The 25,505-nt window shown below is 40.3% G+C and overlaps 1 protein-coding gene across 5 annotated transcripts in view; it reads left to right on the top strand.

Moving 5' to 3' along the window:
• The first annotated feature begins 12,102 nt into the window (after window positions 1-12,102).
• RAB27A (RAB27A, member RAS oncogene family) overlaps window positions 12,103-25,505 on the top strand; it is a 79,861-nt gene continuing 66,458 nt past the window's right edge. For 3 of the 5 annotated variants that reach the window (XM_077748330.1, XM_077748339.1, XM_077748321.1), the window contains exon 1: window positions 12,103-12,197. The gene's annotated coding sequence lies outside the window, so the exon portion shown is untranslated. Of the gene's footprint in view, window positions 12,198-20,214; window positions 20,300-25,505 lie in introns of those variants that run through there. The other 2 variants (XM_077748305.1, XM_077748313.1) reach the window with 2 other exon arrangements.

Raw genomic sequence — 25,505 nt, forward strand, 5'->3', positions numbered from 1 at the left:
AGCTGCTCAGTTGTGGCAAATGTCAAGTCTTGTCATATTCTTTCGGTTTATAGCATGTGACGTGGTCAAGGCCAGAGTCAAGGGCAGGGACACAGCCTTAAATACAGGGTGTAGAGTCAAGTCACATGACAATGTGCAGGAATATATTATCCTATTATGTCCAAGGAATGGTAATCCTATCAAGTTAAATTGAACTGCTTTTGATACTCCTGAGAAAGATGGCATTAATCAGTTTATCATTTACATGCCAAGTGGCAGAGAATGAGTTAATTCTTTTTTTCTAATAAAGATATTGCAGCCATTTAAATGAAGGTCACAATCAGATACCACTCGACATACACACAAAAAAGATGGAAAATAACAAGTGTCAGGTGCCTGGGTGGCTCAGTCAGTTAAGCATCTGACTTCAGCCCAGGTCGTGATTTCACCGCTTGTGAGTTCAAGCCCCGTGCCACATCGGGCTCCGTGCTGATGGCTCACAGCCTGGAGTGTGTTTAGGATTCTATGTCTCCTCTCTCTGCCCCTCCCCAGCTCAAGCTCTGTCTCTGTCTCTCTCCTTCAAAAATAAATATTAAAAAAAAAAAAAGTGTCAGCAAGGATATGGAGAAATTGAAACCCTGATCCACTGCTGATGGGAATGTGAAACTGCATTTGCTGTGGAAAATTTGGCAGTTTCTCAAAAAGTTCAGCAGTGTTACCATATGACCCAGTAATTTTACTTCTAGGTATAAATCCAAGAGAGGTGAAAACATGCCCATACAAAAATTTATATGTGAATGTTCATAGCATCATTATTATAATAACTAAAAAAGTGGAAATTATTCAAGTGTCTATCAATGAATGGATAAGACATTGTATTTCTATACAATATTAGCCATAATTAATGATACAGTGATACATGGTACAACATGAATAAACTTTGAAAAACATGAAAGAAGATGGTCACAAGAGACTCTATATTGTAGTTCCATTTATATGACCTGTCTAGAACAGGCAAATGCAGAGAAACGAAATAGATTAGTGGCTGTCAGGATGTAGGGTTTCTTTTTAAAGTGATGAAAATGTTTTGGAACTAGATAGTGGTGATCAGTAACAACTTTGTCAATATACTAAAAAACACTGAATTGTATGCTCTAACATAGTGAACTTTATAAGAACTCTATCTCAATAAAGCTGTCTTAAAAATTAAAGAATAGCAGCTGCAGTTGAGATAGTTCATTCTTTTCTGCCACAATCTATCTAGTCTGTTTTTTATGTGTGGTAAAATGAGATAGTTCATTCTTTTCTGCCACAATCCATCTAGTTTGTTTTTTATGTGTGGTAAAAAAAAAAAAATACACAGCATGAAATTGATTATTTTTACAGTCTTTATGTGTACAATTCAGTGGCATTAAGTACATTCACATTGTTGTGTAACCATTTCCATCCATCCTTCTCTAGAACTTTTTCCATTTAATTTCTGCAAGGCCCAGAGAGGTGAATTCAGTGGGGATATAGAGATTCTGTCCACATCCTTAAAATCTTTAAAGATGGCATTAATGTCTGCAGTTCTTTGCTTAAATAGTTTCTCATTTACTGTTTTAGCCAGAGAAAGAAGATCAGAGGCTTTCAGTTGGTTCTTTCTACAATAAGGATTTGGTAGAGACTGAATGTGACACCCCTGGCAAAATTCTTATGTTGAAGCCCTAGTCCCCAGTGTGATGATATTTGGAGGTGAGGCCTTTCGGAAGTAACTAGGTGATGAAGGTGGAGCCCTTATGAATGGAATTAGTGCCCTTATAAGAAGAGATACAAGAGAGATGATCACTCTCTTCACCATGTTAGGATTATAGCAAGAAGGTACAACTGGAAAAGGGCCTTCTCACCAGACACCATGAGCACGTTGAATTTGGACTCCCTAGTCTTCAGAACTGTAGGAATTATTTGTTGTTTAAGTCACCCATGTTAGGATATCCTGTTACAGCAGCCTAAGGCAGTGTTCTTCCTAGAAGGTCAGTGATTATAGTGTATGATTCTTTCAATGTATTGTTGAATTTGGTTTGCTAATATTTAATTGAGAATTTTTGTATCTATATTCATCAAGAATATTGGCTTGTAATTTTCTCTTTTTTGTGGTATTCTTACCTGGTTTTGGTATTAGGGTAATGCTGGCCTTATAAAATGAGTTTAGAAGCATACCCTCCTCTTCAGTGTTTTTGGAAAAGTTTGAGAAGGATAGGTATTGAATCTTTAAATGTTTTGTAGAATTCACCAGTGAAGCCATCTGTTCCTGGGCTTTTGTTTGTTGATGTGTTTTTGATTACTGATTCAACCTCCTTACTAGTAATTTGTCTATTCCAATTTTCTCTTTCTTCATGATTCTGTGTTGGAAGATTATCTGTTTCTAAGAATTTATCCATGTCTTCTACATAGAAGTCATGTCCAGTTCATTGGCATATAATTGTTCATAGAAGTCTCATGACCCTTTATATTTCTGTAGTATAAGTTCTAACCTCTCTAGTTTTACTTGTTTGATCCTTCTCTTTTTGGTGAATCTAGCTAAAGGTTTGTCAATTTTGTTTATCCTTTCAGAGAACCAACTCTTAGTTTCATTGATTTTTAAATTTTATTTTTATTTTCTATTTCATTTATTTCTGCTGTCATCTTATTTCCTTCTTTCTACTAACTTTGGGCTTTATTATTCTTTTCTAGTTCTTTGAGATATAAAGTTCATTTATTTGAGATTTTGCTTCTTGACGTAGGCTTGTGTTACTATGAACTTCCCTATTAGAACATATTTTGCTGCATTTCATGGATTTTGAATTGTTACAGTTACATTTTCATTTGTCTCAAGGTATTTTCTGATTTCCTCTTTGATTTTTTTGTTGACCCATTGTTCAGTAGCATGTTGTTCAATTTCTCCATATTTGTGATTTTTTTTGGTTTTCTTCTTGTAATTGATTTTTAGTTTCATGCCATTATGATCAGAAAAGATGCTTGATAGAATTACAGTCCTTTTAAATCTATTGAGACTTGTTTTGTGGCCTAACATGTGATCTGTCCTGGAGAATGTTTCATGTGCACTTCAGAATCATATGTATTCTGCTGCTTTTGGATCGAATGTTCTGTACTCATCTATTAAATTGATTTGGTCTAATGTGTTGTTTAAGGCCAGTCTTTCCTTATTGATGTTCTATCTGGATGATCTATCCATTGATGTAAGTGGGGTGTTAAAGTCCACTACTGTTATTGTTGCAGACAATTTCTCCCTTTAGATCTGTTAATATTTGTTTTATACATAGGTGCTCTTATGTTGGGTGCATAAATATAATTTTTATATCCTCTTGTTGGATTGACTGCTTTTTTTAATTTTTTTTTAATGTTTTATTTATTTCTAGGAGAGAGAGAGAGAGAGTGTGTGAGCAGGGGAGGGTCAGAGAGAGAGGGAGTCACAGACTGAAACAGCCTCCAGGCTCTGAGCTGGCAGTCAGCACAGAGCCCGACGCGGGGCTCGAACCCACAAACCGCGAGATCATGACCTAAGCGAAAGTCAGACGCTTAACCGACTAAGCCACCCAGGCGCCCCGGATTGACAGCTTTTTCATTAGGTAATGCCCTTAGTCTTTTACAGTCTTTGTTGTAAAGTCTGTATTTTTCTTATATAAGTATAGCTACACCAGCTTTCTCTTCATTTTCATTTACATGGAATATTTGTTTTCATCTCTTCCCTTTCAGTCTATGCGTGTCCTTACTTCTGAAGAGCCTCTTTTAAGCAGTATACAAATGAGTCTTATTTTTTGTGGGAGCCCGACAGTGACCACAGGAAAGCGTGGTTAGGGACGCGGGGATGTGCCTGCACACGGCAGGGGCTCCCTGCCTGGGCAAAGCATGCCTGCAAACAGAATGCTCTGCCAGGAGGCCTGCACACAATATCCAAGTTTAATAGTCCGCTCGCAAACAAGGGAACATGCCCTCCTTAGAAATAAGGAGGAGGCTGGAATTGTGAGCAGGCCTCTTAGTAAACATGTTGTGGTCGCTTCCTCCCTTTGCTCCCACCTGTCCTTGAAATGTGTTTGGCTACTTGCTCTTAATTGGTAAAGGAATGCATCTTGTAGATTTCAGTTTGTATCCAGTTACCGGGTATAAAATAAACCGCAAGAGGGGCTTGCATAGAATTGTTCCTCTGGCCGGAGTTGTGTCTGTGTCTGTCTTTTGTGTGTGTCTTGTCCTTTGTGTCATTTTGTCCGCAACATTTTTTAAATCCATTCAGCTGCTGTCTTTTGATTAGAGAATTTAGTCCATTTACATTTAATTATTGATATGTATGTACTTCTTGCCATTTTGTTAATTGCTTTCCAGCTATTTTTGTATTTCCTGTCTGTTCCTTTCTTCTGCTCTTTTCCTTGTGCTTTAATGACTTTCTTTAGTGTTATGTTTAGTTTTTTCCTCTCATTATCTTTTTTGTGTCTACAATAGGTTTTTCCTTTGTGGTTACCATGTGGTTCACATATAACAGCCTATACAGCATATTTTAAGTCAATAGCAACTTAAATTTTTACATATTCTAAAGCCTCTACATTTTTACTCCCCCTTCCATGTTTTTATGTTTTTTTATTAAAAAAATTTTTTTAGGGTTTATTTATTTTGAGAAAGAGAGAGAGTATGAGCAGGGAAGGAGTACAGAGAGAGGGAAAGAGAAGATCCCAAGCAGGCTCCATGCTGTCAGTATGGAGCCTGATGTGAGGCTCGATCTCACAAACTGAGAGTTTGTGGCCTGAGCCAAAATCAAAGAGTCAGATGCTTAACTGACTAAGCTACCCAGTTGCCCCCACATTTTATGTTTTTGATGTCATATTTTACATCTTCTTATTTTGTGTATTTGTTAACTAATTATTGTAGTTGTGTTTGCTACTTTTGTCTTTTACCCTTCTCCTACTTTTACTATATATTTGTCTTCACCAGTGAGATTTTTACTTTTATATTTTCTTGTTATTAGTACATTTTATTTTATTTACTAAAGAAATCCCTTTAACATTTCTTGTCAAGTTAGTTTATTGATGATGAGCTCCTTTAGCTTTTGCTTATATGGAAAAATTTTTATCTTTCCAATTTTGAATGATAGATTTGCTGAGTAGAGTATTCTTGGTTGGAAGGGTTTTTTCTTCAGCACCTTGAATATAGCATGCCATTCCCTTCTGGTTTGCAAAGTTTCTGCTGAAAAATCAGCCAATAGTCTTAAGGGGTTCCCTTGTACATAAGTTTTTTTTCTCTTGGTGCTTTTAAGACTATCTTATTTAACTTTCTAATTTTAACTATAATGTACCTTGGTGTGGATCTCTTTGGAGTTATCTTGTTTGGAGCTTCCTGTACCTAGATGTATGTTTCCTTGAACAGGTTAGGGACATTTTCAGCCTTTATTTCTTCAAATAAGTTTTCTGTCCTTTTCTCTTTTCTCCTTTTGAGACCCCTACACTACTAATGTTATTCTCCTTGATATTGTTCTATGAGTCTCCTAATCTAGCTTCTCTTTTTAAATTTCTCTTTTCTTTTTGCTACTGTGTTTGAGTGAATTCCATTGCCTTGTGTTACTGGTTACTGATCCATTTTTTTGTGTCTTCAAGCCTGCTGTTGAATCCTTATAGTGTATTTTTCAGTTCACTTATGTTCTTTAGCTTTGTGACTTCTGTTTAGTTCTTTCTTATATTTTCTGTCTCTTTTTTGAAGTTCTCACTGTATTCATCCATTCTTCTGAGTTTGGGGAGCATCTTTATGCTTATTACTTTGAACTGTATCAGGTGGATTGCTTTTTTGCATCTCATTAAGGTTTTTTTCTGAGGTTTTGTCTTGTTCTTTTATTTGGAACATACTTTTTCTGCTTTCTCATTTTTCTTGACTCTTGATGTGTGCTTCTGAGTATAATGTAAACTAGCTACCTCTTGCAGTCTCGAAGGAGTTGCCTTATGTAGGAGGTGGACCTTGTTGTTCAACTTTGCCCTAGGTCTTATTTGTTTTTGAAACCTTTGTGATTGCTTGAGTAGACTGATTTATTCTTTATGGGTTCCAGTTGTTGATGGTGTGCTAAGACCTGTGATCTCAGTCAGCACCTGGGTTCAGGCTGATGGAAGCCAGTCTTAGGCAGCAGCTTTTAACATATGTAAATACATATAGTCCTTTGGCACACAATTGTAGACCCTGCTGACCTCTAGACCAGGAGATCTGGAGGTTTCCCTTGGGTACAAGTTGTAAAAATCAGGACTTAAGAAGAGTTTATAAACTCCTTTCGGGGAGGTACCAGGAGGCTCACCAGTGATGAGGCCAAGGGAGGGTGCAAAGATGGTGATTCCCTGCCTACATTCCCAGGTAGTCTGTAGATATCTGACAAACCTAAAGCCTGAACATCAGGTTAAAGCTACAGAACGAGTAAATAGGCCTTATAAACAGGCAGATAGGGGTTGTGTTTTGCTCGGTTTTCTGTATAGTGCCCTTGGTATAGTAGCCTGCCCTGAAATGTTTTTCCAGTTTTTACAATCCCGTGGTGCTGCAGGAACACAAACCTTTTGGCCACCAAAGACACTGTATTCCACACAGCTCCCTGTGTGGAATGTGTTTACCTGCAGGCTTTAGCAAGGCCTGGGACAAGTGCTGGGAACAGGAAATGCCTGTAGCTTTAGTGAGTGGGATTCTTTTATTTCTAGTTGATAGTAGGGAGACCTGTTGCAGTAGCATCTTCAGCTGTCAATCTCAACCCATAAAGGGCAATGATCATTGTTCTTTTCAAAGATGTCAGGCCTTCTCACCAGTGCCTCAGTGAAAAGAGTATCATCAGGGCCTTCCATGTAACAATCAGGTGGTAGTTTCTTCAGTCTCATCACAAATCCATTCTAATTCTAAGATCATCAGAGCAGATAGAGTAAAAGAGTGAGAAAGCCAAAAAATTGATTTTTATGTGGGTCACTAGATTTGATCCAATGGGATTTCCTAAAGAGACTTTTGAAAGTTTTTTTTTTAACTATTGTGAAATAATGTCACACTTAAAGAAAAGTTACAAAAATAGTACAAAAATTTTCATCTACTTGTTACCCAGATTCCACAAATGTTAATATTTTACTACATTTGCTTTAATCCCCCTCCATATATGAGTACTTACACATGAACACACACATCATTGTTTTTCTAAACCCTTTGAGAATAAGTTACCCACATGATGCTGTTTTACTACTAAATATTTCAGTGTGTACTTCCTAAAAACAAGAATATTGTCTTTCATAATTACATTGTAATGATCAAGATCAGGAAATCAAGATGGATACAATATTATCTAATCTCAGGTTTTATCCAAATTCTACCAAGTCCTTTTAATGCCCTTTAGGTCAATAGACAATTTTTTTTTCTGGACTGGGAACTAATCCAAGATCACATTGGACTTGCTGGATCATATGGTCATTCTGTTTAACATTTTGAAGAACTGCCAAACTGCTTTCTAAAGTGACTGTATTGTTTTACATTCCCACCAATAATGTATAAGGGTTTCAATTTCTCCATATCCTACTAGCACTTGTAATTTTTCTTATTTAAAAAAAGTTATGGCCAATCTAGTAGATATGAATGAGATCTAATCTTGGTTTTGATTTGCATTTCCTTATTGACTAATGACATTGAACATCTTTTCATGTGCTTGTTGATCATTTTTATAATTTCTTTGAAGAAATGTCTTCATGTCCTTTGCCCACTTTTTAAGTGAGTTGTCTTTTCTATTGTAAGAGTTCTTTGTTATATTCTGATACTATATTCTTATCAGATATATGATTTGCAAGTATTTTCTCCTATTTTGTATATTGTATTTTCACTCTCTTGACTGTATCCTTTGCTAAACAAAATTTTAAATTTTTGATAAAGTCTAATTAACCCATTTTTCCTTTGCTGCTTATATTTCTCATATTAGATCTAAGAAGCCATTGCCAAATCTGAGGTAGTGAGGATTTATGCCTATGTTTTCTTCTATGGGTATTATAGTTTTAGTTTTATAATTTAGGTCTTTGATCTATTTTGAATTAACTTTTATGGATGATGTGAGGTAAGGGTCCAGCTTTATTCTTTTGCATCTGAATATCTAGTTCTCCCAGCACTAGTTTTTGGAGAGACTGTTCTTACCTCATTGAATGGTCTTGGCATTCTTGTTGAAAATCATTTGGCCCCAGATTATGGGTTCATTTCTGGATTCTTATGTCCATTCCATTCATTTATATGTTTATTCTTATGTTAATACCCATTGTTTTGATTACTGTAGCTTTGTATTAATTTTTGAAATCAGGAAGTAAGTCCATCAATCTTGGGTTTGTTTTTTCTTCAAGATTGTTTTGGCTATTTAAGGTACTTTACAATTTAATATGAATTTTAGGATCAACTTTTCCATTCCTGCAAAAATCATTCCTTTTGGGAAGGATTGTGTTGAATCTGTAGCTTCCTTTGGGAGGTATTGCTATCTTATATAATGATGAACGTGGACTATCTTTTCCAAGCCATGAACATGGAACATCTTTTCATTTGTTTAGGTCTTCTTTAATTTCTCTCAGTGGTGTTTATAGTTTTCAGTGTATAAGTCCAGCACGTCCGTGGTTAAATTGATTCCTAAGTATTTTTTTTATGCTACTTCACATAGGACTTTTTCTTAATTTCCTTTTTATATAGCTCATTGCCAATGTATAGGGAAAAAAACCTGATCTGTATCATGCATCTTTGCTTATTTATTAGCTCTAATAGTTTTTGGGGTTTTGTAGATATTTTAGATACAGTCATATGCCTGTTGCTTTTATTGCAAAAGGGTATTTAGAATTCAAAATCTGGGTGCTAAATGTACTCATAACTACTGTGATATAATTGCTTTTAGATCTTAGAGGACAGTACTGGAAAGTACATACATACATACATGCTATCAGTATATAATTCTGTTCCTATCTAAATCTATGTGTTAAAAATGATGAGTTTTTTTGGTGTTTTTTTTTAATGTTTTTTATTTATTTATTTATTTCTAGGAGAGAGAGAGAGAGTGCGAGCAGGGGAGGGTCAGAGAGAGAGGGAGTCACAGACTGAAACAGGCTCCAGGCTCTGAGCTGGCAGCCAGCACAGAGCCCGGCGCAGGGCTTGAACCCATGAACGGCGATATCATGACCTAAGCGAAAGTCGGACGCCTAACCGACTAAGCCACCCAGGCGCCCCTAAAAATGATGAGTTCTTACTGATATCTCCAGTTTCAATCCTATTAGTGATACTGGAAACTGGGATTCTGCGTGTTTCAAGCAGCAGCCTACATTGTCACAGAAGCCCCAGGATGGGAAGCAAGAGGTATATTGTGACCAGTTCTGTGATTAGAGTAATTAGAATAGAGAGGATTTTGACTTGGTATACAAAGTGTGCCCAATATATTCAATTTCTGTAATTAGCTTTTTCTCTTTTCCTTTTTACTTCTCTGGGCACTCCTTTCTCAGACTTCTTTTACTGAGTGATCCTCTGGGTTTTTTACTAAGCCCCCTCTTTGCCCACTTAGTACTTTTTCTAGACTAGCTCACTGACTTCCATGTCTTTGAGTACCCTTTGTGCAATAGCTTCAGTCCATGTCTTCTGCGCTTCAGATCAGCCTATTCAACTGCATACTGAACAGTTTCACTTGTATGTTCTCCTGATGCCAATATATCACAGTTAAAATGTCCTAAACTTGTTCATTATGGCCTAATTTTACCCTATTGCAACAAGGCTCTCTTCCTTTTGCTCAAAGGTTCCTTCCTAATTGCCCAAACCAGAAACGGGCATTTCCATGGATTTCTCCCTCTTCCTCACCTACAATCAAGTCTTCTCGATTTACTCTCCTAAAAATCTCAAATCTGTTTATTCATCTTCATCCTCATGGTCACTGTCTTAAACTAGATTACTAGATTATCCCTTACTTGGATTCCAGCATGCTAATTGGCCTCAGAAACCCATTCTTAGCCTTATAGCCATTTAGAAAATGAGTTCTAAGTTCTAGTCCTGGCTGTGTCACTCTCAGCTGTATGACCTTGATCAGGTTGTTTCATAGCTTTAAGGCTCAGTTTTCTTATCTGTGATACAGAGACAGGAATAGTACTTATTTCAGAGGGCAATTGTGAGAAGTATATGAAGGGATAGATGCAAAGTTCTTAGCATATTGGCTGATTCATAGTAAGTGGTCAACAAATGTTAGCTAGCTATTATCATTATAATCATTCCAGGGTTCTTAAATCCAGCCTCTGCTTTTTCTCCAGTTTCTTCTCTGATCGATTCCTTTTATTCATTTTTTCAACTTTTCTGAACTTCTTTCAGTTGCTCTAATATCTGATGCCCTCTTTTGCCTCCAGGTCTTTCCTCTGCTCCTTTTCCTAAAATTCTCTTCCCCTTCATCCTTATTTACACCCTTCTCCTACCTTATTTACTCTTCTTAATTTATGCATCAGTTTCTCTTGGGAATTTTGATTTGGTATCATTTATTTGTGTTCCAACAACTCTAAGTTCCCTTATCAGGGATCTTATCTCACCACACTGGAGTTAACTGCTTACTTGTTAGTCTATCAAGCCACTGAGTGTAGGGACCAATTTACCTTGTTCACTATTGCATCTCCAATTCCTAACCTGGATTCATTCAGTGAATGAAAAGATAATGAATGGGCCACATTAACATTGTATGTTTTTTGATCTCCTGCTTGGTTAACTCCTGGTCACAGCCCTGCTTGGCTTCAGGAGTGGGGAGGATTGAAAGGGAAAACTGTGCTTGTAGCATATCAGCTATTAGCAGTTGCTGCATTGCTGGCCTCCCAATTATTAGCTGATCAGTAACTCCCAGCACTGTTCCTTTACACATGAACTTTTCCTGTCTTACCTCCACAAGTCTTATGGCCTTTCTTACCTGGGGAACATCCTTTGACACTATCACCCTATGATGAAATCTGTTATCTCTAACTCCGAGATTACTCTGTTATATTTGCCTGGAAATAATTAGATTAAATGCATATTCAATATTTCACAATTTCATATGGTTTATCCTGTCTGCAATTTTGTCAATTGGACATATATCTGAGAAGCTAATTATATTGCAGTGCAAACTGTGAATAGCTGCAGACTGGAAGGATAAGGGGGTTGGGCAGGTGGGCCTGGAACGGCTCGAATTTGTGGTGGAAGAAGACACAAATCAGTGAGATGGAACAGATGGTTAAAGGACACAGCTGCAGGTCCAAACAGGGGCACACAAACCGGTCCGCGCTGAAATAAGGAAGACGCTAGGGGGCAGCAAAGGTCCGCAGATTTCTCCTTACAGCTGCTCTTTACCGTGCTGGAGTTTGCCTTTTTTTTTTTTTTTTAAACGAACTGCTCACTTACAATTTAGAGTGATTTTATAATTCGAGTTAGACGGAGCAGAGACCTCGTTTGTCATTTCTTTTCAGAAATATATATATTTTTTTCCTGCCAGAGTTTACCTTTTCTCTATCCTGTCATTTCCAAGAATCCCAAGGCTTTCCCTTGCCTCAGGAAGGTCAGGTCCAGGCGGATCCGAGTGAGTTGCTGGCGGGCTGGACGGACGGTGGCAGAGCCGGACGTTCGGCGCGGATCCGCCCTCGGGAACCCGGACCAGGGAGCACCTGCAGCAGGCGCGTACTGGGCCTGGGAACGCCAGCTGGGCCGAGCTTGAAGCTGCTCTGCACCCGTGGCTACTACGGTGGAGACACTGAGACGATGCCCTGGAAAACACCATTAAGAACACGGCTTTTGGGGGAGGAGATTTGGCGAGAGTCACCAAAGCACACCTCGCAGCTCGCGGGCCCCAGAGACGTTTATAAATGTGACCCCTGTGCCTCAACACGAAAACAATTTTCTAAGGTTTCACACTTTCCAGGAAAGGGCGGTGGACACCTGATAAGGGCCAATGAAGCGTGCGGGGGGGCCTTTTCGTGCTCACGAGAGGAACCCCGCGGTAGGTGCGGCAAGGGCGGCGGGCCGGCAAAGCTGCCCCGCCGAGTCGGGCGGGGGTGCTCCCTGAGGTGACAGGAGGAAGCGGGAGGTGGCGGGTGGAGAGGAGGTTCCCCCCCCACCTCGCTCTCCTCTACGGGAAGTGATGTGAGGCCCGACGGAAAATAACCCGCCGAGAACCCACAAGGGCCGGCAACGGGCGCGCGCGCAGGAGGAGCGGTGCGCGGACTGCGGGGTGGAGCCAGGTGAGCCGGGCTGCTGCGGGAGGTCCGGGAGGCGCCGCCGGTCCCCGGCGTTGGGGGGCCTCCGATTCAACCCGGAGGGCGCCGCACGGTAGCCGGCGAGTGGCGGGGCTGGCCCCGGGGCTGGCAAGGGAGGCTGCGATTCCTCCTCCAGCTTCTGCGCGTCTGAGCCCGCCGGAAAAGTTGCTTTGCCTCTGGCAGGCGCTCGGCACAGACCCTACGGTGACAGCCGCCGGGGGTGGGGGGCAGCTTGAGCGACGTGCCGCTTAGTTGAAGTTCCAGGTTGGCTCGGGGCTGAAGGCGTCTCCGGGCGGCATCCAGGAGCGAGCGTCCCCGTTAGTGGGGAAGGAAACTTCACTGGCAGGAGAGGAGGAAAGTCCGAGACCTCCTACACTGCCCCATAGCTCCTTCCTCCCTCCTGTTGTTTTCAGCTTAATTACTTAACGTCTTTACACCCTTGCTGGTAAGGGCCTGGACAGCACATTCGCTGGGTGAGAGAAGGTTCTCCAGTATCCTGTCAGTCAGACCGAAAACACTACCTGGCAGCCAAGCCCTTGGGTGTTGACTCGTGGTAGGACTGACGTGGAGACAGGTTTTGGTAACTCTTGCCAAATCCTTCTCTCTCTCCCAGTAGATCACCAATTAAGCAAAGTTAGGCCTGAAATGAAGGAACCCTTGTGAGCCCTTGACTTCATCTTCCCAGCCTTTTGGCTCCTGCTGGCCACTAGGCCACATGGCCTCAGAATGTTCTGCCACAGGGCCCTCTTCCTTACCTCTGTGGGCTAACAGCTGTTTTTCCCCCCCCCGGCTCCATGAAGTTTCACTTTATGTTTGGCTCCTCACCCAGATGTGGGGTTGGGGGAGTAGTGTTATGTCCTATTAGTTTTCTGTAATTATTGCTGATTTAATTTGCTGGTAGCCCATTGTTCCTATCCCCTCCCCCCTTTTTCTGCTCTCTTAAAAACTTATTTTAGGGGGAAAACAGTCTGGAAAACTGCTCTGCAGATGATTAGAAATTAAGAAAGGTTAATAAAATGCTGAAAGAACCAAAGATCATTCTTTATGTTAGTTTTCACCTACTTCCTTTTCTTCCTTCCCTTCTCTTCCTTTGTCTCTCTCCTTTCCCTTTTCTTTCTTCTTTCTTTCTTTCTTTCTTTCTTCCTTCCTTTCTTCCTTTCTTTCTCCTTTCCTTTCTTCCTTAAATTCCATGGCTTGCCTTGATTTTTTATTTTGATGAAGTATAATTAAGTTTCTCTTTTGTTGCTTGTGCTTTTAGTGTCAAATCTAAGAAAGCACTTCTGAACCTAAAGTCACGAAGATTTATGCCTGTGTGGTTGTTTGTTTGTTTTTTTTTTAAGCGTTTTATAGGAACGCCTGGGTGGCTCAGTCGGTTAAGCATTCGACCTAGGCTCAGGTCATGATCTCACGGTTCGTGGGTTTGAGCCTCACATTGGGCTCTGTGCTGACAGCTCAGAGCCTGGAGCCTGTCTTCAGATTCTGTATCTCCCTCTCTCTCTGACCCTCCCCTGCTCACGCTGTCTCTCTTTCTCTCTCAAAAAATAAATAAAACATTAAAAGAAATTTTAAAAAAGCGTTTTATAGTTTTAGCTCTTACATTTCAATCTTTGATTCATTTTAAGTTTATTTTTGTGTATGGTGTGAGGCAAGGGTCTAATTTAATCCTTTTGCATGTGGATATGCAATCCTTCCCTAGGACAATTTGTTGAAAATATTATTTTCCCCCTTTGAATGGTCTTGGCACCTTTGTTGAAATCATTTGGCTGTTCATGTGGGGGGTTATTTCTAGACTCTTAATTCTATTTATTGATTTGTCTATCCTTATGCTAGTATCCTATGATCTTTATTATTGTAGTTATGTAGTAGGTTTTTTGAGGTTTGGGAAGTGTGAGTCTTCCCATTTTTTTCTTCTTTCTTTGAAATTGTTCAGGTTATCCTGGGTCCCTTCAATTTTCATATGAAATTTAAGATCAGCTTCTCAGTATCTTTTGCTTTGGTTTTAGAGCAGATTTAATGGTTTTGAAGTGGGCCACAATCTCTAGGAACCAGACTCTCTATTCCCCTCTCCTAAATCTGCTTTCACTTGGTCTTTCCCATCTCGGTTAACGGCAACTTCACTCTTCTAGATTCTCACACTAAACACTGTGGAGTCACCTGATTTCTCTTCTTTTTCTCATTCCCACATCTAATCCTTCAGTAAATCTCCCTGGCTCTACTTTGAGAAAATATAGTACACATGGGATAAAAACCATTTCTCACCATTTCCACCGCTTTTACCAAGATCCTTTCATTTCTGTCGCCTGGATTACTGCAAAAGCCTCCCACAACACCCTCCCTCCTTCACCCTCACCACTCTACGGTCTGTTGTAAACATAGCAGCTAGAGTTCATTATGCTACTCACTCCTCTGTTCACAACTGTCCAGTGGCTTTTTATCTCAGAAGAAAAAGTCCTCATTGTGGCCTGCAAGCTCCTGATGTGCTGCGTGGCTTCATCTTCATTATCCTCCCCTTTGCCTGCTCGGCTTCATCCACACCTTAAGACTGTTGCTTTTGCTCTTTCCTTTGCCTGGAATCCTTTTCCTTCAGATGTCTGCATGACTTTCTCTCTCATTTCATCCAAATCGAAAGTCATTTCTTTACAGAGGCTTTCTTGAACCATCCTATGTAAAATAACATTCCTCACCCTACCTATCATTTTTTTGCCCCCTTACCTTGCCTTATTTTTCTTTAGAGTATCTATAGCACTGTCATCACACACACACACACACACACACACACACACACACACACACACACACACACACGCAAAGCTATTGTTTCCCACTGGTAGAATAGGCTTCATGAAGATCAGGAATTTGCTTGTTCTGTGGTGTGCATAGCACCTAGAATGGCTTCTGGCACATATTAAGCTCTTTAAAAAATGTGTGTTGAAAGAATGAAAAGGGAATGAGAGACTGAGAAATGGGGATCACTCTACTGTTGCTTTCTCTCTGTTCCTCCACACTTCACCTAAGAGAAGCTATGTCCATAGTTACACTAACATCTCCTATGTCTCCCCTGTTCTATCCTCCTATTCCCCCAAGAGAATTACTTTGGGTTCTTCCCCCAGTGGCAGTGGGGAACCCTCTTCTCTGTGGCCTGGGCAGACTGTGTGGGGGTACTGAGTACCTGTCTCCAGGTATACTGCTTCTTGTGCTGAATTCAAATTCAAGAAATTCATTTCTTGATGAATACTTTGCATTATGGTGAATTAATCCTTCTCTGGCTTCTAACTGAAATTGCAATTCTGAGACATTTTGACATTTAATTACATACCTACTTTAGACTGGAAACTGTTTATGTATATTAGTGTCTTACATGTCTTATAGCTAGATTGTAATATCCTGGAGGCAGAGCATGACTTCAGCTCACTTTTTGAGTCTTATACTGCAAGGTATCTTAGATGAAAGAAATGTTCAATAATAAATTCTTGCTGAAGGTACCAATAAGCTAATGAATAAACCTGGATTTATTTTTATCATTGGAAACTTCTAGTCCATATGTTTAATTTTTCTTAGCCAATAGCTGTAAATATCTTGTTTCAGTCCACCTTATCCTGCTGCTTCTGATAGAGCAATATTGGCTGCAGATTCCTGCTGCCCTTTCTCAGTGAGAATTAAATTACTCAGCCTAGAGAGTATAGTAATTAATCTTGTAAGTTATTTAAAAATTCAATGTTCCATTATTATTTAAACTATATCTATATTTGCAAATATGGAAAAGGATTATTTTTACATATATATGGGATATATATATACACACATATATATGTGTATTTCCCCTAATGAATTATATTTGAATCTCCCAAAAAATAAAACAGAGCTTGCATTTCAAGTCTGAGCCCCTAACTAACTAGATGTGGGTAATCCTCTCACAATGTAAATGTACATCAAATTATCATGAAGTACACTGTAAATATTTGGAATTTTATATGTCAATTATACCTCAATAAAGTTAAAAGTAAAAACAATGTGAGCTCCTAAGAAGCAAGATTGTGTTGCCATTATTAAAACAAGATTGCTTTCTGAAGAGAGTAATTTTTCCCTTTCACTGCTTTCGCTTTTTATGCTTTGTGCAGTTTTTGCTTGAATCACATTTATTCCTCTGCCTCTTGGTGAGGAAGTTTAAGTTTATGATCTGGTTTCTCTTGAGCTGATTACCTTGGGAGCAGACATGAGCTCTGAATTGGAGGAAGAGATAAAGGCTTTGTAATTAACTTTATGTCCAGAGAGTGAGATATCTAGTAGAGCAGTGAGCGTCCAGCTTGTTTGCCCTCCAGTCTGGTCATGCAGCACAGAAGGTATACCGCATTCTCTTCTTGTATTATTGAGGTCTACTAACACTCTTATTTTATTTACTGTTAACTAAAATTTGATGCTCTGTTGACTCAAGAGGAAAGTTGAAAATTATTTCTCCATTTATTTATTTATTTATGCCTCTATGTGTGTTACTCTTTTTTAAATTTGTTTAAATAAAAAATATTTGGCATGGGGCCCTACATGGGGCTTGAACTCATGACCCTGAAATCAAGGCCTGAGCTAAGATCAAGAGTCAGCTACTTAACCAACTAAGCCACCCAGGCACCCGTCTGTATGTGTTATTCTTGAAAAGGCCTCCCATTTTGTGCCACCTCAGAAGTACTCACATACATGGAACCAGACTTTTGATTCTTAAAATTGAACTTCTCATTTGTGGTTGGAGGTAGGGTGCTAGATTTAGCAAGAAAAAAAAAAAAAGAAATTTGCATTTTTTAACATTTTTTATTTATTTTTGAGAGAGAGAGCATGAGTAGGGGAGGGTCAGAGAGAGAGGGAAACACAGTATCTGAAGCCAGCTCCAGGCTCTGAGCTAGCTGTCAGGACAGGGCCTGATGAGGGGCTCGAACCCATGAACTGTGAGGTCATGACCTGAGTGGAAGCCGGATGCTCAACCAACTGAGCCACCCAGGTGCCCCAAGAAATTTGCATTTTGAATAAACAATGAATAATTGCTTACTATAAGGATGTTCTATAAATACTTATACTAAAAAACCTGTTTTTATGAAATGCAAATTTAACTGGGGATCTTGTATTTAATCTAGCAACTCTAGTCTGGTAAACCCATGTTTATGTGTAGGAAATGCATTGGTTATGATAATGTCCAAAGAATGACTGAGCTACGGCTCATTCTGGTAACAGCATATGTGTCTATCTTGTGTCTATCTTAAGGACAGAGAGGGGGTCCCGGATGGCTCAGTCGGTGGAGCATGCGACTGATGATCTCAGGGTTGTGTGTTCGAGCCCCACATTGGGTGTAGATTAGTTTAAAAAAATAAAATCTTTAAGGACAGAGAGAACTTGTAAATTCAAGGAGTATAAGAAATGGAAGTAAGTTGAGGAAAATTGAGTTTTACTTTAGTCTTTCATAACTAAGGAAATTCACATTCACAGACATTAAGTCACGTTGTAAGATCACAGAGTTAGTGGCAGAGTCAGGACTGAAACTCCAGGCACAGTGGTTGGTCTACTGCATAATGTCTTCCGTAAGATATCTGTCTATCATCTATCTATCTATCTATCTATCTAATGTTTTCATGTTGACCCTTAATCACTTTTTTTTTTAGTTCCAGTAAAGTTAACATACAATGTTATATTGGTTTCAGGTGCACAGTTTAGTGATTCAACAGTTCCCACCCTTAATCACTTCTGTTGTCACTCTCCCGTAATCACTCCCTTATCATGCTTTCCCTTCCAGTCCCCAGATCCAAAGGTGGCAGGCACATGAGACACCCTTGTCTTTTCTCTGAGATCTACATGACTGTTGAAAGCCATGATTTGGCTGTATTCCCTGTGACAGTGCCAGAAAGCTTGTCATTCAATGTGTTTTTATTCTTTTTGAGGTCTTGTTAATATTTTTGTCCCTCTAAAATTTTTATCATAAGATCCTTTGATGCTTTTTTAAGTCCACAGTAACCAAGTATTATCTTACTGACAAGCTGCTTGCTTTGTGGCCTACTCCTATGAAACTCCTTACCCCCTTGCCTTGTGGCAAAAATATGGAAGATACATGGTAAGGATAAATGTGTTAGATAGATAGACGTGAGTTGCCTTTTAGAGATGTGTTGTTATAAAACACTGTTGTTGTTTTTTATTATTTAAAATTTATGTGTACCTATTTAAGAAAGCAGCTTTGAAAATAAGCATGCTTCCTCTGCCACTAGAATACCATATTTCAGAGTCACTAATCTTGTTTTTTCATGGATTCATTGATTAATTCATATAAAGCCTTACCAGTTGCCAGGTCAAAGCATAATAATAAAATTGGTTGCCAAGAGACTGAAAAATCTGTTCGTTTTTATTAACTAAAGTTCATCTATCCTGCCCTGATCCCACCACATGGATGGCTGGTTAAATCTTATCTGGGTATGACTGGTTACTTATCTCCTGTGTATTTGTATCATTAAAAACAAAGACAGGATCTCAGTCAGCTAACTAAACCTTATGATAAGACATATTTTTTCTTGTTATACTAGCCCTAATATGGGGAGGAATAAGACATATACAGATAGTTCATGACTTAAATGTTCATTTGAGTTACCCAAGAATTTTATGTTTTTATTATTTAAATTTAAAATCATGTTTTATTATTTATTTTTGAGAGACAGAGAACAAGCAGAGGAAGGGCAGGCAGAGAGGGAGACATGGAATCCAAAGCAGGCTCCAGGTTCTAAGCTGTTAGCACAAAGCCTGATGTGGGGCTTGAACTCACAAGCTGTGAGTTCATGACCTGAGCGGAAGTCGGATGCTTAATCAACTGAGCCACCCAGGCACCCCTGAGATACCCAAGAATTTTAAAATTTAATCAAAGGTGGTGGTGAGGGTTTCTTTGTTTCTTGAAACATGTGATTAGTTTTCATAACAAATCTTACCACTACAAGGGAGTGAACCCAAGAATGAGTAAAAAGGTCTAGCAGACCTTGAAAATGTACGGTATTGTTCCAGGTAGATACTGGAGACCAAGTGTGGCCAAACAAGCTGCTGGCTGTTCCTGACGAGGCTTCTGCTGTCAGGGGCAAGGCCAAGTCTCCATCGCCCTGCTCTGCTTAGCAGTGAAGTGGGTTGTGGTGCTTCCTCAGGGAGTGACTCATCCTTGTGTTCTGGAGCTCCTGCCCAATGTGGAAGAGCTAACATAGCTGGGAACTAATAGGCTGGGTTTTAGTCTCTAATACTGCTGCCAGTTAACTATGTGATATCGCACCAGTGGTTCTCAGGGCTGATTTTGACCTCCTCCTCCCCTGAGGACCCTTGGCAATGTCTAGAGACAGTTTTGGTTGTCACAGCTGAGGAGTTACTACTGGCATTTAGTGGAGAGAGGCACAGGACAGCCCCTTATGACAGAGGCTTGTCCTGTCCAAAATGTTCACAGTGCCAAGGCTGAGAAACCTGCATTAGGCAAATTGCCTGCAGTTTGCTGACTGACAGGTTCTCTCCATTAACTAAGCATGACTCCACCATTGTTGTCTTGGTCACCTCTCCCTTACCCTGATTCTAAGTCATTAAATATGGAATATGGCCCAGGTATCGATACTGTTTTTAAAGTCCCCATAAGAGATTCTGATGTGCTGTCGAACTGAGAAACCACTGCCCTCAGGGATCACATGGGAGAAGGTCCACGAAGAGGTGGCAGGTGGACCATTTGAGAGGAATGGACCCTTTGGGGACAGCCTGTCATGGGAAGTCTGCCATGGGATTCAGCATAGATGGAAGCCTGCCAGAGACCCACAGAGAGCACTGTGACTGAAGGCTTGGGCTCTAAATTCCTCAGAGACCTGTGCTCTCAGCACCTATGCATGATAAGCTCTCAGCTGATCAAGAGTGTCTACTCCCCAAATTTCCAGCTGGCAACCATATCCTTGTTTCAGGTTTGCCTTGGACATTATAGTCTTCTAAGGAAATAAGAGTGGACAGTCTCTTCATTAACACCTTGATTAACTATAGCTTCTCTGAAAGATTAAAAGTCAACAACAAAAAATCCCTACCCTGAGTCATCAGCCCATTTTGCCACCCAGGTAAGGAAACATCATTTATTATACTTACAGCATCATGTAATTCAAGAGTTGGTAGGCATTCTAGAAACCAGGTAGCCCAGCCTCCCCTCCACCTCAGAGGTTCAGAGCTGTGTCCAAGGTCACATGGTTAATTGATGACAGAGAGGGTTCCAGAAGAAAGGCCTGTCAGCTGTTTCTCCATTGTGTTCTTCCCATGTCCCTGTGCTAATAGTTCTTGATTGTAACCAGGTGTAAGATGGGCGAGACAAGATTGTGTTTTGCTTATAAACAAAATGACTTTCAGGTGGAATCTTACCGGCGTCTCTTCCTTGACCGTTCTGAAATCTTACAGGAAGTGAAACAAGTATATTATGAGTTTTTTTTAAAGTGTATTCGAGAGAGAAAGCATGAGGATGGGAGGGGCAGAGAGAGAGAGAATCCCAAGCAGGCTCTGCACTGTTAGTATGGGGCCCAGTGTGGGCTCCCACTAACTTTGAGATCATGACATGAGCTGAAACCAAGAGTTGGATGCTTAACTGACTGAGCCACCCAGGTATATTACGATATTAACCTAACTTAGAGCCATTCCAAAACATCTGAGTGCTTGCTATGGCTATGTGCCAACTGTCAGTTAAAGGCCACCGTCATTTCTTTCATATATTGTTGTTTTTCTGGTCCCCTTCTTGCCCCCCTCACCCTGCCCCTGCCATAGCCATTCCTCACACAAAGCCAGTGATGTTTAAAAATGTAAATCAGATTGGGGCGCCTGGGTGGCTTAGTCGGTTAAGCGTCCGACTTTCGCTTAGGTCATGATCTCGCGGTTCGTGGGTTCGAGCCCCGCATCGGGCTCTGTGCTGACTGCCAGCTCAGAGCCTGGAGCCTGTTTCAGTCTGTGACTCCCTCTCTCTCTGACCCTCCCCTACTCATGCTGTCTCTCTCTCTCTCCTAGAAATAAATAAAACATTAAAAAAAATTTAAAAAAAAATGTAAATCAGATCATATCCTCCTCTTTTAAATTTCTCTGCTGTTTTCCTACTGCAGTTGGTATAAGATTCAAATGTTCTGAACATGGTCGGTAGAGGTCTCCATGATCTGGGCTCTGCTGGCCTCCGTGATCTCAGCTCATCCCTGTGCCTCCATCTTTCAGCCTCATCTTCCCTTCTGTTCCTTGGAAATTCCAAGCTCATTCCTTCCTCAGAGCCTCGTGCCCTCAATGTGTTTTTCTACAGATCTTCATGTGGCTGGTCCCTAGGCATCATTCAGACTTAATTTCAAATATCGCCCTCCCCCCAATAGGTGGGTGCTGGGGGTAGCTGGATGGCTCAGTCAGTTAAGTGTCCGACTCTTGGTTTCAGCTCAGGTTATGATCTCATGGTTAGTGAGATCAGGCCCTGCATCAGGCTGTAAGCTGACGGCACGGAGCCTGCTTGGACTCTCTCTCTCTCTCTCTCTCTCTCTCTCTCTCTCTCTCTCTCTCTCCCCCCGTCTTTCTCTCTGCTCCTCCCCAGCTCATGTGTGCATGCATTCTCTCTCTCTCTCTCTCAATAAGTAAACTTAAAAAAAAAAGAGAGATGAGTGGTGATGTTCACCCTGATGACTGTTAAAATTAGCTTCTGGTCACTCGCTCTACTATTATTGTATTATTGCCTTCATGGTACTTATTACTGTTTGAAATTATTTTGTCCTTATGTTCACTTATTTATTGTCTATCTTCATGCTAAAATGTTCTCAGTGAGGACAGGAACTTTGTTTTGTGAACTACTATGTGCTTAACACCTAGAGTCATACCTAGTACATGACAGATACTAAGTTAATGAATGAATGACAGAGAAAGTAAACAGTTGGTGTTAAGAAGATTGCTTGATAAATAATAATAAATAAACCAGGATACTAGTTTATTAATACATGAGAATTGGAACTGTTAAGCAGACTGGATTCTTTCCTTTGAGAACTAATGTACTTGCTTCCTGTAGTAAAAATTCCATGGGGAGCAAATATAAAAGAAGAAAGCTACTTGGTAAGCACAGACTCAGGGCACAGGGACTTAGAATTCAAAAAGATCCTGCTGGAAGAAACTTGAAAGATCACCGTGGTAATGGTTCCTCACAACTGGCTGCCTGTGAAAATCACACAGGGAGGTTTATTAAAATATAGCCACACAAAGCCACACATTTTTCAGTCTCTCCTTTGGAAATTTTAATGCGTTAGTTTGTAGTCAGGGCTGAGGAATCCATGTTTCCTTTAAAATGTTGCCAAATTTGGGGCTCTTTGGTGGCTCAGTCAGTTAAGCCTCCGACTTCAGTTCAGATCGTGATCTCCTAGTTCATGGGTTCAAGTCCTGCCCTGGGCTCTGTGCCAACAGCTCAGAGCCTGGAACCTGCTTTGGAATCTGTGCCTCCCTTTCTCTCTGCCCCTCTCCTGCTCACACTCTCAAAAATAAACATTTAAAAAATTTTTAAATACTGCCAAAATGATTGATGGTACATGACCAGGTTTGGAAGCTAGTGACTGAGCCCATCCCCATTTCCAGATAAGTAAACTGAGGCTCAGAGAGATCAAATGCTTTACTCAGGGTCTCACATTGGGTGAGCAGGGATATGGCACTCAAATCTCCCAGCCTTCTCTCTGTGCTGCTCACAAAACATGGCAAGGAAGATTCTCAGGATCAGAGGCAATACCACTTTAGAAATTGCTGGTTTATTACTTTTTTCTTTATTTACGTGTAGCTAAGCAGTCTGGTGTCAAACAGGAAATGCATACGGCATAGTTTTCCTTTTTATCATCAAGTGTCAGATCAGCTTGATTTTAGATTCTGGGGCTGCAGAGTGAACACCAAAGTATGGTTCTGGGACCAACCCCATCAGCATCACCTGGAACTTGTTAGAAATGCAGATTCTCAGCCCAGACCTACTGGATCTGAAACTCTGGAGGCAGAGCCCACAGTCTGTTATTTTAAAGCCATCTCAAGTTTGAGAACCACTGTCCATAGGTACATTTTGAGGTCCAACCTCTAGATAAAGCTGCTGGCCTCAGCCTTTTAGTTGGTGATTCATTAACATCAAGGCCTCAACTAAAGCTAGTCATCTGCTTTCTTTGATGACATTTATTCAAAACAGGGCCTATTGTTGTAAATCTTCATCAGAATGCCATACACAAGAAAGAAGAGGGGGTTAATACATATTGAACACCTGCTGTGTGTGAGGAACCATGTTTGAGGCTATTACTTGTCTCATTTAATTCCCACCGCCATCCTGCTGGGTGAGTGTTCTTATCCATATTTTACATATTTGGAATTTGAGGCTGGTAGAAGTTAAACATGGTCTATCCTACAGGTTATTTGACACATTTATAGTTATAATTGTGCATTTTGCGATCTGTTGTCTCCCTAGAACAGCTGTTCTCAAACTTTATTATAGATAACTGGGAATCCCCTGGAAGGCTTGCATTTATGCATGCAGATTCCCTAGCCTCTTTCTCAGATCCTAAATCAGAGGCCTGGATGGAAGCCAGGACTTTGGATTTTCATGAAGTACTCCAGGTGATTCGGCTACCAGTGGGCAGCAGACCAAACTTGGAGAAGTCCTGTCCTGGCTCCAACCCCAGTGGTTGGAACTGGGTGCTCCTCGAGGTTTTTATGAAGTTGTGTAGGTCTCCAGTGTTTCGTGTCCTCACAGGCCTTGGGTACCCGGTAGGGATATTGGCGGAACAATATGATCATGGGAGGAGGGAGTTTGGGAGCCGGTATAAAGTTGTCTCATATATTTCTGCTCTCTGCTACCTCTCAGAGGGTTCCCAGGCCATGTTTTGGTTTTGAGTAACTTTATCCTTCCTGTTATCTACCCCACATTATGCAACTTTGCCCTTGTGTTGATGGGGTGCACAGTTGTGAGCTGTTTCCTTCAGGCTGTAATTAATATATATGTAATACTGAGTTGCTTCAGCTTTTGAGGTCAGAGATAGTATTTCATCTGTTTGATGATAACATAGATCCCTTAGTTTTCAGGGATGGAGTTGGCATATTTAATGAATGAGTTGCCAATAAATTAGGAGGAGACTGAGTGATTTGGTTCCATTATGAAGGAAAAAACTAAGATGCAAATTAAAAAGAATGTCAGGTGTGATGCCTGATGCCTTTCTTTATGGGGTAGCTTGTTGATTGGTCCATAGGTTTGGAAACAACTACTGACAAAATTACCCCAGGTCTCCCATAGTATAAAAAAGATGCCTGTGTCAAAATATGGCAAGAACCTCCCAGGACTTTCCCCAGTGGAGAAATTAGCAATACTGAAATACTAAATTTCTTTAATATGTCTTAGTCCCTAAAATAAAATTGTGTAGGGCAAGGGCAGAAGGAAATTCACAAAAGCACACACTTCAGCCTCCTGAGATTTACTGTATATAAGGCAAGTTATTTTTGCCAGTAAGATAATAACCAAGTTACAGGGTAGGTATTTAAGAATTATTTCTTTTGCCACTGATGTTAGAGTTGATAATAATTTGTAACTAGTACAGTAGCTAGAGCTGCCACTTTTTGAGAGCTTATTATGTGTCAGGAAGTATGCAAACATTCTCTCATTTAATCTTCACCAGACTTTCAAAGTAGATATTATCCTTTATTTTACAGATGATGAAGCAAGCTCAGAAGGATTATGTAATCTCAGGGCTGGCACTGAGGTGTCCAGGGGTACAAGACTGTCAATGCTAAAACTAAGACAATCCTGGAGAACTGAGATAGTTGGTTATCCTGAGTGTCAACCAGCCCACTGACCCACAGTTGATAGTTTGGAAGTAAGCCCAAAGGGTCCTCAGGGGACAGACAAATGGCCCATATATTGAACTTGCTGATCTGCCTCAGCAGTTCTGAGACTTTCAGAACATTTCTTGAGGCCCAGTTTCCTCCATTTTACATGCAGTTTTAATACGCTTGATTATTTCCAGGTGCCTTATCAATTAGAAACTGAACATTGGAAGGGGAAGGGGTTATTCTAGAAAGGCATATGGATTGCCCTGGTGAGGGACATCTGGCTGAAGGTGGGAGCAAGGAGAATGAAATATAAATGAGTAAAGGATAAAATCAATACAGTGGTCAGGAGTCATTTATTAAAGGGGAAACATACCTTAATAAAAATAGCTATTATTGAATACTATGTGCTGAACACTATTTTAAGCACTTACAGTTATCACATAATCCAGTTTTTGCAAAATAATCCTATTATCTCTGCTCCAC

This window comes from Crocuta crocuta, unplaced genomic scaffold (genome assembly GCF_008692635.1).
Source record: "Crocuta crocuta isolate KB4526 unplaced genomic scaffold, BGI_CrCroc_1.0 scaffold130, whole genome shotgun sequence".
Lineage (NCBI taxonomy): Eukaryota > Metazoa > Chordata > Mammalia > Carnivora > Hyaenidae > Crocuta > Crocuta crocuta.